The 17,306-nt window shown below is 32.7% G+C and overlaps 1 protein-coding gene across 2 annotated transcripts in view; it reads left to right on the forward strand.

The window, feature by feature from the left end:
* LOC106710012 (tumor necrosis factor alpha-induced protein 8-like protein) overlaps window positions 1-17,306 on the forward strand; it is a 36,355-nt gene that overhangs the window by 760 nt on the left and 18,289 nt on the right. Inside the window, exon 2 of one of the 2 annotated variants that reach the window (XM_045682838.1) lies at window positions 16,625-16,672. The exons of the other annotated variant lie outside the window; for it this stretch is intronic. The gene's annotated coding sequence lies outside the window, so the exon portion shown is untranslated. The remainder of the gene's footprint in view (window positions 1-16,624; window positions 16,673-17,306) is intronic. 2 annotated transcript variants of the gene reach the window in all.

The following is a 17,306-nucleotide window of genomic DNA, read 5'->3' on the forward strand; positions in this document are numbered from 1 at the left end:
AATATGATAAAATATTAGTCACTATAGGTTACGTACAGTGCCGAGTTTAGTAGGTAATATATTAAAAAATTGATATCTACATATATATAAAAGAAAGTCGTGTTAGTTACACTATTTATAACTCAAGATCGGTCGAACTGATTTAGCTGAAAATTGACTGAGGTAGCTTAGAACCAGGAAACGGACATAGGATAATTTTTACCCCGTTTTCTATTTTTTACTCTGCGCGGACGGAGTCGCGGGTAAAAGCTAGTTATAGAATAATATAATGGCGGGTTAATAAGTGTATTTTTTTCATTGACCGCTGAGAGAACAAAGTAGACGTCTTTATTTGTCCCTAGATTAGATGTTTATCGTCTGCCAAGTAGTTCTAACTCGGAAAGTCTAGCTGAAGAGCGTACCTAGTTGTAGAAAATTACTGCAGATGGCGCTAAGGATGGCTGGTGATGCTGTCCCAAAAACGAAAAGCATAACAGACGATAGATTACCTACGAATCACATTTACCAACAGTACGGTGGTCGTTTTTGTCGTGATTATCACACTAAGATGTGATAAAAGAAATTGAAAGTATAATTGATTGTATGAAAGGTTGATGATTGGATGAGTTGTATGGAAGGACATGGAGATGATAATAATAATTATGAAAAGAAAAATTCGTTAAAATTCTCACTCTTATTTCTTGTAATTTCTTTTTAATTTAATTTAAAATCCGTTTTTTATTTCGTTTGATATTTTTCTAGTGCAGATTAAGATTCTTGAACATAATTTTTTTTGAATAATATTAAAAGCCCGTCTTATGAAAAACTTAGTAACGTTACCATAAAGAAAATAACATTTCGCATCTTCGAGGGGAAACTTTTTGATTTTCTTTGTCTACGGACTTGGTTGTTTGCAGGAAAAAAACGAAAGCGTCGTTCTATGATACAATGTAATAAAATTTTGCAACTTTATCTCAGGTTATATTTTATATAATAAAGGAACTATATTATTATATAATAAAAGCCACTTACTGTATTAATATTAAAAGTAATAAGTGTTTGTGTGTACGTGTATCTGAGTAAATATAACAAACAAAATGTATACTCGTTGTGCTAAAAGATAGGAAAATCGTCATCTTGTATTCTTTCTAGTACTTCCATATATTTATCCTAGCAATTAATGACAGATAAGACATTTTGTTATACGAATATCGAAGAAATAGGCACTGTAATACATCTTACTATCTTACTTCTTGCTAATGTTATAAATGCGAAAGTTTAGATGGATGTTTGTTTGAAGGTATCTCCGGAACGGCTCAATGTATCTTAATGAAATTGGGCACAAATTTAGAACATCTGGAAGAACACATAGGTTACTTATTTTTTTTAATTCCGCGCGGACGCAGTCGCGGGCGACAGCTAGTAAAAGTATAATCGGCTATAGTTCCTCAAACAATCGTGTTTAATAAATACGGATGTTTTCTGACATGCGCCCACTGAGACCTAAACAAAAAAGGTGATGTTTAACAATCGTTACATGAATCATTGGTGCGTTAATATACGCTCTGTTTATGGATGAATAAGCCGGTTACGAACATAACACTGCTAGCAAAGGTTAACACGTTCACTGCCACTACGATATAGAAGAGAACTTGTAGCGCGAGAGTTGTGAGTGCGGAGAGATAATGGACACATAAACGAGAAAGTAACGAAATTGACCGAAAAAAGTATGGATGGATTATGTTGAAAGAGGAAGGTTTATGCTAAAAGGGAGTGAATTCAAATAGGGCGACCGCACAGAACTCTGGATAACAGAAAGGGAAGTCACAGGTCTGTGAATTACACTGCCAGAGCTGTAATTTTAGTCTTCCCCTTCCAAGCATTTACAACCATTGATTTGACTGAGGAGAGAATGCATATTTTCTTTCTGTGCGTCTGTGCACTGATTAGAGATAGGCAAAGCATCTAAAGGCTAGTGGTTGTGAATGTGTTAAGTAAACTACCGGAAGAACACAAAGATACGTTTGATGTATAAATAGACCATCCTAACGCCCGTATCAGTTATTACTACGAGTATACTAACTTTGAACTTAATGTTAGTGTGTTCTAATAAATTTATTTATTACTCTTAACCACTATCTAATGGCTTTGAATTATGATCAGTCTGCCGGTTTTTTCAACTATAACTTGTATGACTTATCTATCTATCTATATATATAAAAGAAAGTCGTGTTAGTTACACTATTTATAATTCAAGATAGGTCGAACTGATTTAGCTGAAAATTGATGGGGAGGTAGCTTAGAACTAGGAGATGGACATATGAACTTTTTTATCTTGTGTGTTTTATTCCGCGCGCACGAAGTCGCGGGTAAAAGCTAGTAATATATATAAAAAAGATGAAACAAAAAGTTAAACTACAATATATAATTCACATTCAGCATTTAGTTTTGTTAACAGTCTATCAAAAACCATTCAAAGCACTGAATGTATTGAAAGGGAAATTCGTAGGAGTTTTTTTGAGTTGTGAAGGTCGTTGAGTGAAGGTGGAGCTGATCGATTGGCGGGTCACGCTACACCTGGAGGACTTGACCTTGTTATAACTACCAGTATTTATACTATACACGTTTTGCTTCAATGCATCTGGTAATACGATACCATAGTAACATAATAACGCATCTTTTAACATGGTTATTGCGATTGCTAGACGTTTTTAACTAAAGTGGGTTTTCAATTATGAATGTGCATGAACCCGCACCATATTGGATGTTATAGCTGTGAAATTATAAAAAATAAAAGTAAAAGGATTGGAAATATCGGTCTTATAGGACAATGATAAACAAATAGATACAAATAAAAAAGAAATATCATATAATATCTGTCGAACAAAATATGATAAATACAACAAATTCTTGCCGGCTTACGGCTTAAAAAATATACATGTTGTGCAAAACGACAAATAAGGAAGTCTTTCAACTTTTAATCCTCTTACAGTTTGTTTTTCCTTACTCTTTGAATTATATATTTTTTCCATAGAACACTTTTATAACTTTCAACGTATAATTTTTTTACGCTATCTTTTCTTTTCTTTTTTTTATTTTATACATCATTATTACTAGATATTAGTCATAACTATAGGTCATATTTCTTTGGACTAACCGTTGGTTTCTAATACCAAAATCTCTGTATAAAACATATCGTCATCCCTGTCATTATCTTTGAAAAAAAAAACAGTGATATCAATATGTTTTAAACGGAGATTTTGGTTTCAGAAACCTACGGTAAGCTGTGAAAGCCACTTGTAAAGCATAACATGACGTAATCACTTTAAAGTCCATTACTACAAATACTATAAGCCATTTACGACGTTCCTTTGCCGTATTATGCGGGGATTTTAGCAAAATAAAAGTATATTACATCACATAGAAGTTAAAACGAATATTTGTAGTCATCCTTGAAGAACAGCAAATGTAGCAATAACATCATACACTTCCATCTCCTTACGATGCTCATAATAAAAAAAATAACAAACTCTGTTTAGCCGTAAAATAATCAAATTAAGAATGACATGAAAGTTCTAGTAAGTTCTATTAAATGTTTCATTAAAATAACCTTGTGCTGACAAATATGCCAAGGCTCATAGAACTCTATAGAAGTCCGGAATGCGATTATTTATGGGTGTTGAGTTATGCATGGCATGGGACTAAGGCCAAGGTCACAATCCTAAGTATTCATACGTAGGGAGTACGCAACAATACAGCCTCGCATTCCGACACATACAACACCCCTTATATTGTCGATTTAGTGAATAAAATTAGACTTGATACCCTTTAATGAACTTGTAGTTAAACCTCACTAGTTTCTGTAAATGGAAAAAATAATTTTAATTAAATATGAAATAATTTTAACTCCGATCCTTCGAGTCGGATAAAAATGAATTACTATAGCTTTAGATACATTTTTAGCCGACTTCAAAAAGAAGGAGGTTATCATATCATTATCATTTCGACTGTATTTTTTTTATGTGTGTTACTGCGAATCTCCGCTCCTGGTGGTCCGATTTTGATAAAAAATATTTTAATCGAAAGGAAGTGCTTGCAGATGGGTCCCATTTTTTTGTTTTTTTAAAATAACTAGAAGACTAGTAGATTTTGAATATAGCTTCAAAATTTGTTGCGAAAATTAGGGCATTTTCTCAATTTATATCAGCTTCAATAACTCGTTAATTGAATTACGTAAAAAGGAATGATTGTTTGATAAGTGTTAAGTTAGCAAGGAATTAAAAAAAAATTGCTGAAAGTATTTTAGTGAGGTTGTTCTAGCTATGAAGTTTAGGTACTCATATGATTATTTTTGCAAACTATGTACATTTTTTAATACAATTCAATGACGAAATGATTATGAATGCCAATTGAAATAACCAATCAATGTAGGTCAATTGATTTGTATAGCTCACAACAGTAGTACCAAAGTCTTACAGTAGAGACTCAAACTACATGCTTGTAAGACCTACTACAAACATTTTATAATTTCTAACAGCGAAATGTAACATTTAGTCTTGTTTATTGTGCCTGGTTTATCGCAAGCTTGTCTTCAACATTCCCCTTGTATCCACGCGCCTTATAAAAACTTAAAAGCGTTCCTTAGGGAACCAGCTGTCAAGCAGGTGTGTGTACAGCTGTTCCCAACGGTTGTCGATTCAATTCTTTGTGACGTAAGCGTTATTGTGTTGATACCTTTGTTGCTTGATGAAGCCATAATTGTATAGTAGTGTACGTTACGGATTTGTAAATCATGATGTTAAGTCTATAGAAAAATTTTTGTTTGTGTAATGAACGAAGTGTGTTTGTATGGATAAAATTAAAGTCAATTATTATTTCATGACTGGTTAATTTAACTCGAATGTAAAGCCGGCTATATACATACAGCTTTGAACAGTAACTGTCACATGTAAGTATAAAGTGTACATTTCAACCGTTCATTCGAACTGATGGTGTGTAGCCGGTTTAACTTAAAGTTATACGAAGGGGTATAATTGAGCCGTTCAGTGCACACATCGATTAACTCCATAAAACAAAAAGTTGAGAAACGCGATGATGTAATGTATATTGTTTTTTAAAATTCCCCTGATAATATGAATTCAAATATATAATGTAGAATGCATAATTGCAGATATAGCTTTCATCTAACGGTGTATAAAATTAATAAGAAAGAATAACCAACAAACAATCGTCAGTAATGTTACAGTTTTTATGTGACTGGTGGAGTTAATCGATTTGGCAACTGAAAAAAGTAATAAAGTTAAATTAAGTCTTTGCATTTTTAAGTTTTTCACTACAGAAAAAGTTTGTTATTATACATTTTTATGACAGCTTTTCCATAAAAATGTATGTTGGCAGTTCTGTTATAATATAATTTTTGTAATTAATTCATAACAGTTTTATGTTAGCGGCATTATTCTTTGGGATGATTCAGCAATATTATAAATAATGTCTTCTTCATCAGCTGTATGCGAGGATTCGCCATTTCGATTTGTTGACAAGTTCTTATAGTAATCGTGTTTAACAGGAGGAATGAATTTTAGCAGGTCCATCATGTCTCTCCATTTTTATTAATATTAACAGGATTACGACTTCTTTTCCTCCCAATCAATGTGTTTGTTGGGTTTGTACTGTTGCAATCCGATGAATCCGAGGAAAACGATAAACGTCTTGGACCAGACTTTCTGTTGATAAATCGTATTGAAGAATCATACTTTCTCACTCTATCAGACTAATAATGTGAGTGCTTTCCTCACTCACATTATTAGTCTCACTCATCTTGATTATAACGGTATAATATTTATTTCGTTAAAAATCAATCTGGGAGTAATGTTGGAAAGACTAAGAAGTAGAGAATAACATTCAGCGTGCGAGATCACTGCTATACTAACTACCGTTTGCATTGCGCTTATTTTTATCTGTTTACCGATGCGATTTTGTTACGAATATTATTGAGAGGGAGAGAGTATCTTCCGCTGTTTAAAAACAAATAAGCGTCGATGCACGGCCAGAACAGATACAGTGTTACCGAAACGATTTACATTAGAGTATGGAGTTAATCGAAATGGCTTCTGAAATAAATTACTTATTATTCAATGGCCAAAAAAAATTTGCCATTTAACGGTGCTAATCTTTATTATTCAGGAAAGTTATTATAAATATAAAAAGTTATGACTATACCAAGGGCTTTGACACTTAAATTTAAGATTTTTCAAAAAGTGGAGTTAATCGATGTGTGCACTGAGCGGCTCAATTATCGAACATATGCATAAATTTGCATAAATCCACGCACATGTTTTATCAGTTTTTTTACATATTTCTGGTGAAAATACAGGTGTTGTTATTTTCATTACTTTTAAAAACACTATTGTACTATGTGACGTAAACTTCATTTTCTACGAATATGAATTACCCTACTGACCTAGAAGAGAATTTATATTGTACTAATATGATATGTTTTTTTAATCTGTTGAACTATTGTTAGCATAGACTACAGTCCAACATATAGTCTACATACAACTGTACGTCATATTAATATTATGACTTGGTAACATACAATGTTGTAAACTGTCGCTTGGCTTGATGTATAATGCTAGTTTCACACAAGGGTAGAAAATTATGGCAGAGAAGTAGGATAGTGCAGTACTGCTATTATTTGACCATACAAGTCAAGAAAAAAATAGTGCTGTTTTAACACTCTGTGTTTGTTGTCTCTGTATTGTTAAAGATAGTGAAAGAGATTGAAATGTGTTTGTACAAGTATTTTTTTTATATCAAACGGTGGCAAACGAGCAAACGGTCACCTGGATTCGCCGAAATAGCGAGGCGACCGTTGCCCATAGACATCCCCAAATGCAGATGCGTTGCCTACCTTTAATCAACGGAGAAGGGGACGCACAGAAAGAGGATATTTCCCCTTCCTATGCGTTCCCTCTTTCACCAAATCCACTTCCCCTTCCCATCCTTTCGTAATAAGGATAGGGTGTGAAGAGGAAGACGACTAAAATTAAGCCTCCGGTACCACACTCATCAGACGAAACGCAGAATTGCTTCCACTTCACGCCTGTCTTCTGTGTGGTCGTGGTATTTCACCGGGCGAGACGGCCAATTCGTGCAACTGAAGTTGTTGTTGCTGGCGTCTACCACTGTTAATTTGCTTATAACATTGCTAGAAGTTTTACAAACAATAGAAATACTGCTATTCTTCTGTTCTGCTTTACTGTTCTGCCCTTGTGTGAAATTATCATAAGCTAGTACAGTGCCCGGAGCATTAATATTTCATTCTCGGTGCTAGAATTTTATATGGCCACGAACCCGCCACGTCCGTACAATGTGCTTTGTTAAGGTAGATTTATACTGATATATATTTTCTAGTTGTTACTTCTTATGGTTGTGGATTTACGCCTGCAGTTATAAGGTCATGCATTTTTATCCTAACAAATATGAAAAAGTTGTAAAAAAAAGAAAAAAACATTTAGTTTTCCTATTAATATTTAAGGCGCCTATTAGAAAGTATTCTTTAATTATAGTATTAATTATAGTATTAACTTAAAATCATTATAATAATTCAATAAAATAAAAATAAATAGACTGTCATGAGACCGTGAATGTGGATTAGTTAGCGGCGAATGCTACGCGAACTCAAACGCGGGGCAAAATACCGACTCTGATCGGAGAACAAGGCGTGAACGAGTGCGAACACACGCGAACACAAAAACCATCCACATTCACGTTCACGCTTGTTCGGGAAGCTTCGCGGCAATGTAGAGCCGCCATTACAAAATTATAAGGAAAATCACTGGTCACATGCAAGGCTAACTAAGGATATTTTAGTCTTTGTTTTAGTTTAATTAGACACAAATTGTTGTTTTCCTCAAACAAATACTGGACTGAGGAATTAAAAACATGTTTCCATCCCACTTATTTATTTTAAAAAAGACAGATGACTATTTTTTGTACGGATGTTTCGACAGTGAAAATTCGCGGTTGTTGCTTTTAAAAATACTACATTTGTTTTGGCACGTTGAAAACAAGAGTCCTCTACCCGACTTGCCTACTCCTGCCGTGTGCCGTGCATTTTTAAATTATTTTATTTCACAACATTGTCTAACTATATAAAAATGGATTTGTATTTCTCTTGGTTATCGCATCACGCATGAACGAATGGAACAAATTTACTTTTTTTGTTGTGTTTATTATTGACAGGAGAAGGTTTTTATTAAACAAAAATAGAAAATGTGGAACATTTGAATTCAATATTTATAGTTGAGACAAGGTATGTCGAGTTAGTTAGTTAATTTACAAAATTTAGATTAATTTTTCTGCAGCTAGAATGCGGTTATGTGTTTGTTTTGAGCAGTGCAAAAACGACTGAGTCATACGAGTATAATGAGGTGTTGTTTTATGTTAAATCACCAATGGATCGGTGTTGTGTATGTTATTAATATTAATAATGTAGTGATGTCCGTTTGTTATGACTTGCGATAAAATTATTAAAATCATTGTTTTGTCTAAAATATTTTATTTCAATAAAATCGTTGTGGACTAATAGACTTTTTAATAATTAATTCCATAATTTTCTAATTTGAATAATTTATAGTAGGTACTTAGGTACATAATAGTTGTCGCTCGCGATTCCGTTAGCGCGAGAAAAAAGTAATTAGTAGTCTATGTGTTCTTCCAGACTATGCTCTGTCTCTATGCCAAACTACATCAAAATCCGTTCATCCGTTCCGGAGATACCTTCAAACATCCATCCAAACATTCGCATTTATTAGTAAGATTAAAATATTAATTTATATGAATATGACTATTTCGCCATCTAATAATATATGTAATTTTTACCTATAGAACGTTATATACTTGTAATATATAACTTGCAAGTTTAAATTAAATTAAGTACCTAACAAAGTTTTTACCTGAATCAAAATATTTATGAAGTGATGTTTTCATAGATACGTCACTATAGCTTTTATGATCGGTCCCCTGTCCATGCTATTATAAATTCTCTGGCACACGCCTGTGTGTACCATATTTCGTAACCAACGAACGTTTTAGTTATTTTTAGATGCTATTTATTTCATATCTTTATAATACCCACGCCTTTATATATCTAGATTTCTAGATGCTACGATTTAAAAATAAAAATTCAGTGTAGGTGTCTTGGTATTTTAGATACGGCCACAACATTTTTTACATAAATACGCACATACCTACTTTTTAACAGTAACAGAGCCCGCAATATGCTTTGCACTAATGAGAGAGACCAGTGAAATATACAGAAGTCAGGCCTGAAGTAGAAGTAATTCCGCGTAATAATCCTCTTTCTGTGTGGCCTCTTCTGTTAATCAAAGGTAGGCTGCTTCTGCAAATGCAGTTGTCCATGAATAACGGTCACTCCGCTATTTTGGCGCGTTATTTTCAAGTGACCACTTGTACGTATGTCACCAATTACTAAAAAAAAAGCATGTATGTTATCGTATTACTTCGCATCTCAACATATTATTTATCAAATTGTAACACTGCGAAAAGCTATAAGTACCTATGAAGTTTTATTCCACTAAAAAAGATACAATAAAAGGTTTTTTTTTACATAATAATTTTTATACAATTAATAGATTAATTAATTCAATGTGAAATGTAAAACTTCATATAATGATAAAGCAATACAAAAGTCAGTAATCTTATTTTAGTAATATATATTATAAATGTGAATGTTTCAATGGATGGATGTTTGTTTCAAGGTATCTCCAAAACCGCTCAACGGATCTCTATGAAATTTGACATTGATGTAGGTCATAATCTGGAAGAACACACTACTAAGAATACACTACTTAATATGTATTTTTTTAACAGCGCGCGGACGGAGTCGCGGGCGATGGCTAGTGGTTTATAAATTAGATTTCCGATGTTAAAGACCTAATAATGAAAATGGAACATGTATAGGTATATCGATTTGATTTTCTGATAGTTTCATCAACTTCATTATTGTACGACATTTTAATGAAGTTTAAATCCTAATTCTATTGCATCACAAGTATATACAAGTTCCCATATTACAAGTAAATATAATCTGTTGTATAAAATAAATGAAATTGTAAAGGCATAAGAAGCTATTTGTCATTTTCTGTTTTTGACTAAATAAATTGTGTTTTATCATTAAAAAAAGTTGGTTTTATAAGACCATTCTAAACATGGTTATCGAAATGTTAATTAACGAGTTATTTACATATAATTAATATCATTTTATCCTGGATAATAACACGCATTGAACTGTGTTAAGTGTATGAGATAACGTTTTTATTAATCTTAGCTTTTTTATTGTCAATTGTGTTATTTTGGTCAAGTGGAGAGAAATAGCGGAATAACATATCTTACTAATATTATAGGTAAATGCGAAAGATTAGATTGATGGATGGATGTTTGATTGAAAGTATCTCCGCTACGGTTCACGGGTCTTGATGATACTTGGGATAGATGTAGAACACAGTTTGGAAGAACATTAGGCAGATATAACAAAAACTTGAGAGGTGTCAAGGGACACCCGGATGGAACGAAGTTCCTTTCTATTAATTAGTGAAGGAACCAATGTTTATTCTATGAATAAAAAACTTAAGTCTTCACAAGAAGTACATTTTATTTCTATGAATTTTCGTTATATATTGTCACGTCGTTGCCATGGTGAAGTAGCGCTCATTCGTCGTTAACATACTTACTATAGCAAAAAGTGTCGTGACAACTTTTCGTAAGAATTTTTTCCGTCTAGCCCCCTTTCACAACGCGCGATAAGGAACTTCGTTCCAAAATATTTTTATAAAACCGCACGGACTGAGTCGCAGGCAAAAGCTAGTTTTTTTAATAAAAAAAGATCAATATCTCATACCTTTATATTAAATGTTGCCTTAAGTGATATATTTTGGCTTATGTAACGTATTACGAAATTCACAACCCCTCGATAAAAAGGCTTACGTTTGCGTTAAAACGAACGCGTAATAAAGGTAAGCTTTTTGTGAGTGGAAAGTGATGAAAAGGTGCTTGGGTATACAAGGGATAAAAATTACTAATAATTATTAAATTAAAACGATCCCATGGTCATGAATTGCTTAGGTTATTCAAATTTTCGTGAGACATTATCGTAAACTAATATATAAACGGCTTAAAAACTCACGTATATTTGTCCGGTGTCGGCACCGACTAGTTTAGAGCCCATGGGGCCCTTCATCAGGGTGAGTGGAACTGGTATTAGACTTTTTATTAAACTAGTCGGTGCTGACACCGGACATATACGTAATTGTTTTAGCCGTTTATATTTAACTTTATTAGCTTAGGTTTCTACTGCCAAAACATGTTTTCAAATGGAATAAGAGTCATATGTTAGCCTTGATTAAAAATAGTTTTTTTTAATTGTGTGTCGCTAGAAATAGAAATGTTATAAAGCACGTTAAAACACTTAAGATCTCTTCACAATGTGTTAAAGTGGCAATGGTAAGCCACTTGACATATACTGACGAAGCAAAACAATACATTCCATTGTTTTATTTTTTAAATCATACCACAGAAGATACTTTTACATTGCTACCGAAAATTCTGCTCAAATTGTCAACGCCATCTTTTCTTCAAAAACAGATGTAACGGAATGTTTTTTAAAATACACATCGGTATTGAAAATGGTGGTGATCTTTAGGAAATAAAATTATTAGACATGAGTTTTTGAGACTGTAGTAAATACAGCTTCTCATATTTAACGACTACGATTGGAAGCGATTTCTTGCGTAAGATTCATAATTCAATTTATGTATGTAACATGTTACTATCGAACACGTAGCGAGGAAAATTAATAGCGTTTCCGAAGACCATAAAATGTGATTTGATTATTACAAGCAGCCGTGACATCTGTGTGAGGATTTATTTATTGGTATTTTGCGAGTTTCCACTGCTGAGAAACTTGTATAAAACATATTGCAACCTCTCGTTTATCATCTCAAGTTAGTTCTACATTCTATTTAAAGAAACAAATACAAAATTATTGTTCAAGTTCTTCGGCAATTGAAACAGACTGGCGATATTGAAAAAAAAAACAAAAATCGTTTCCAAATTTTTTTTAATCTTTAATAGTTTTTCTACACACGTAAACTGGTGATTAAACTATAACGTCTTCTGTAACTGTTATAACGGTATGAGATAACTCGTTCGATAATCGTAACTGCGAAGATTGTAATTGATTGTCCGTATAAAGAGCACCGGTCAGTGTGGTGCCACATAGTTACGATTGACCGTTATCAAATAAGGATGCAGATTTATATATAAAATTGAACTAGGTAACTGCAAGATTCTAATGCTACAATCGTACAAAAATGATGTCTATCCTATCTTACTAATATTATAAATGCGAAAGTTTAGATGGATGATTATTTGTTAGAAGGTATCTCCGGAACGGCTTAACGGATTTTGATAAAATTTGGCACAGATGTAGAACATATTCTGGAAGAACACATATCATACTTATTACGAAAATAATAAATTCTATCTAATCTATATATATAAAAGAAAGTCGTGTTAGTTACACTATTTATAACTCAAGAACGGCTGAATCGATTTGACTGAACATTGGTGGGCAGGAAGCTTAGAACCAGGAAACGGATATAGGATAATTTTTACCCCGTTTTCTATTTTCTTATTCCGCGCGGACGGAGTCGCGGGTTAAAGCTAGTACTTAAATATTTTGTCTTTTACTTAAATTGTCTATGATAGTTTCCAAACATCTAAATAACACGTTTAAAGATCGAAATATTATCTGTCACATAAACTTACGAGACTTGTAGAGGTGTATGTGATTCATTTCACTTCACTTTCGAGCGAAGTAAAACCGTGGGAGGTATCAAACAATTGCTAGAATACGGTTGTTAAAAGTACGCATTTTACAAATAAGCACACGATATAATTGTTTCTTTTTAGTATCACAATTAACTTCGATGTCACACTTTCGTAATCTAATATATAAAATTCTCGTGTCACAGTTTTCGTTCCCGTACGTACTCCTCCGAAACGGCTTGACCGATTTTTATGAAATTTTGTCAGCATATTGAGTAGGTCTGAGAATCGGCCAACATCTATTTTTCATACCCCTATTAAGTTTTTTTTTTAACTGCGCGCGGACGAAGTCGCGGGCGACAGCTAGTCTAATATATAAAATTCTCGTGTCACAGTTTTCGTTCCCGTACTCCTCCGAAACGGCTTGACCGATTCTCATGATATTTTGTGAGCATATTCAGTAGGTCTGAGAATCGGCCAACATCTATTTTTCATTTTTTTTAACTGCGCGCGGACGGAGTCGCGGGCGACAGCTAGTATTTTATAAATTCGTTCCAAAACAAAAAAATAATATTTTTATGGCTTTTCCTGCCAATAAACCAGTAATCAATATAAGAGAAAAGATAAAAAAGTGCGAAGAGAGAGAAAATCCTAACACTTGTTAGATAACAACTTTTCTTATGGTAACTTAAGGCAGTAAGGGTCGCTCCACACGGACAGCATCAAGCATTCCCTGTATTGCCTTAAGTAAAATGGTCTTTATGAATCAAAGCATATCAAGAACCAGATTTAATGATGAAACAGCGCATATGACGCATTGAACAAAGAAATGTAGATGAATCATATCACGGCTAAGATGGAATGTACGTTAGTAATTGACTTTATTGCTGTACTTCCTGCATTTATTAATGTTTTACTATTGTAATTTATATTATTGGAACGAATTGGAACGAAGTTCCTTATCGCGCGTTGTGAAAGGGAGCTAGACGGAAAAAATTCTTACGAAAAGTTGTCACGACACTGTTTGCTATAGTAAGTATGTTAACGACGAATGAGCGCTACTTCACCATGGCAACGACGTGACAATATATAACGAAAATTCATAGAAATAAAATGTACTTCTTGTGAAGACTTAAGTTTTTTATTCATAGAATAAACATTGGTTCCTTCACTAATTAATCGAAAGGAACTTCGTTCCATCCGGGTGTCCCTTGACACCTCTCAAGTTTTTTTTTGATCTAAGTCATCTTTATATTAAGTATATAGCCTTATTTAAAAAACAATCTTTGAATTAAAAAATATATGCGACATGCAAAAAGCCTGTCTCACCTGTTTTATCAAGACAGCTGTGGTTATACCGAATAACGGAATCGTACTTATTAAGAATGCAGCTCCATTGAGACGCCAATAACCTCACTAATATATTTGTCTCAATATTATTTGCATTGTAAATTAAACTCTTTTTTTAAAGACATAAGGTTGCTTTAATGTAATTTTATTTTAACAACCGGATATGCTTCAGAATAACTTGCAAATCGTTGCTTCTTGTTCAAGAAGAGACAATGTTTAAAAAATAAGTTTTGAATTTATCTGTATATTTATCTAATATATAAAATTCTCGTGTCACAGTTTTCGTTCCCGTACTCCTCCGAAACGGCTTGACCGATTCTCATGAAATTTTGTGAGCATATTCAGTAGCTCTGAGAATCGGCCAACATCTAGGTATTTTTCATTTTTTTTTTAACTGCGCGCGGACGGAGTCGCGGGCGACAGCTAGTAATATATATATATATATATATATATATATATATATATATATATAATATATAAAAGAAAGTCGTGTTGCACTATTTATAACTCAAGATCGGTCGAACTGATATAGCTGAAAATTGATGGGGAGGTAGCTTAGAACTAGGCGACGGACATAGGAACTTTTTAATCTTGTATGCATTTTTTATTCCGCGCGGACGGAGTCGCGGGTAAAAGCTAGTTTTTAATAAAAAAAAATACTTTGATTAAGAATTATGGTTAAATTTCGATTATTGTGTGACCACTTACCGAATTTAATTCGAAAAAGACCTCAAATTCTCTTTGACATTTTTTCCCACATAAAAACGTAAAATCGGTAGTATGTTTGTAACATCCATCGTTTATTCATTTGTCAGGCTAATAAATCCCTTGGCGGGTTGTCATTTATAGCTTCATTAAAATAAACCTCTTAAATGAAAAGAGTAGGAACTGCCGGCTCATCAATTTACAACGTTGCTTCTTACGCCTCAACATTGAAACGCAGTAATTAATTTAAGAGCCTAATCAATTAATTTTAATTAAAAATTTTATTAGGTAATCTTTGCGACTTGTAAAATAATTATATTTTTAATTTATTACTTAATTATTTTATTAATAAGTTTTATATTGTAGAAATTATTCTCTAGTGGTGTTTAAAATTTTGGCACGGATAAAAAGTCCATTTTGACAGCATCCCTTTTTTTCATTAGGACCTATAAGGGAGGACAGTTATGGCTAATACTCAAAGGATATTTCAATATAATTTAAAACATACATATCTTGAATTGTAATAAGAGTTAGGTTATTGAACGTAAAAGACGAACTTTAAAGTTAGCTAAAAGCAAAGTTGCTTCAAAGCGCGTGCTTTAGTTTTCTAAAGCTTTAGCAGTTCTTCGTGAAAAAAAAAATTGCGCTTAAAATTTGCACAGGCGCTGTCTTCGTGCGGTTGTAGATTCGATTGAAAAAGTCCTTGAAACTTCTCGTTTGCCGCAATACGTTTGTGGTTTGTTAGCTGCGAACTTTTGTGCTCGAATTAAACTTAATAAATTGTTAGTGAAATTGACTCAAAAGATTTGGAATTTCAAATGAATAATAAGATTAAAATAAAATAGATAATTAACGAATATATGAACAAATTGGGATATTCAAAATCTTCCACAACGAAATAATGTAACGAAAATCTGCGTTTAAACTTTGGAGAAAATAAACCATCACAACACATCTTTTGCATGTTATTAATTTTTGGTTTATTCTTAGAATTATCGTACGAATGTATACCTATTTGAATGTTGTCTGATTATTTGTCTGAGAGCGGACAAAGTTTCTTTACGCTGTCACATGTGGCGATCCGGGAGTGGCGGCACAGGGTTCGCGTATCTTTAGAGTTGGGCCTTTACGCAATGGATTGTTTAAAAATAATGTTTTTTGTATTATAAAAAAAATTACTTTATTATAAATTTTTCTATTTCGTGCAGTTAATCAGTAAACACTATAACAAACATCTGTGTTTACTATTTTTTTAGTGTGTGTTTTTTAGTTTTTTCTTTAACCCTTGTTTTAATTTGTTTTAGATGTGAATTTGTTCGAATTTTTACGTAACTTTTCTTAATAAATTTTTTATCGATATATTTAACGTCTTGTCTGTTTACAACACTACATTCCTTTTTCTTTTTAATATGTCCCTCGCATCCGGACGCATGGCCGCGCACCACGATGAAAGATAAAATCCACTCTAAATTTAGCTTGGATCCAGTATCCAGAAAATATCGATAAACATTATGCAAGTACTCAATGTATTTGTAATTTATTTATTTGGTTAAGTTTTAAAATAGTTTATTTTCTAGAATTACAAGGAAATTTTAATCATAATCTAATTTCACTATATTAATTTGTATCCTTTATGTTAACCGAAATGCTGCTTTATTCCACTGTGACAAAGTCCATAATGTTACGTTGGTTTTTAAGATCACTTATTTTATTTTATATTTTTTTTCTTGTTTCTTTTCAGGATTCGCAGAACAGTTTGCTGTTTAAATTTTCTCAATGCTAGCCAATTGTAAGTTTTTTTTTTTATTTTCATTTATTATTTCTTATATTTAATTTTTTATGTTTTAGTTTATTTTTAAATTGTTTTTACACGAATGTTCTGTCAGTGGGAACCTATTGCGAACATTTACTAACTTAACACTTCAAGCGTGTCTATTTAACTTTGCCCAAGTTTAACAAAGTTTAGATATAGAGTAGGGATCTCTTTACGTATGACTTCCTATGCTCGGAACAATTTAGTACTTAAGAGATTAGTTCCAAGTTTCATCTTATCCTACCCTACCTATGTTCCTGAAAATATGTATGTTTCTGGTGGGACATGTTTGTTTTGGTTTTATATGTTTACTCTATAACTGCAGTGGTTCAACATAACTTATTGGTATTTAGTACAGGTAAAGAACGGAGTCTCAAATAATATATTCACCCTGAAAAATTATCCGGTTACCGCGGGATAAATAGGTTTTGGTTTTTTGATTTTTACTTGATAAGTCCGCACAACAAATCTTTTTAAAATTTGTCCTGTGCCATGCCATATAGAACATAGTCTCGAATATCATATAATAAAAAGTATACTATATACTTTTTATTTAAATTAGAGGACATATATATTAATGTACTTATGATAAATCTTAGTAATATCGTAA

The sequence above is a fragment of the Papilio machaon genome, chromosome 20, assembly GCF_912999745.1.
Source record: "Papilio machaon chromosome 20, ilPapMach1.1, whole genome shotgun sequence".
Classification (NCBI taxonomy): Eukaryota; Metazoa; Arthropoda; class Insecta; order Lepidoptera; family Papilionidae; genus Papilio; species Papilio machaon.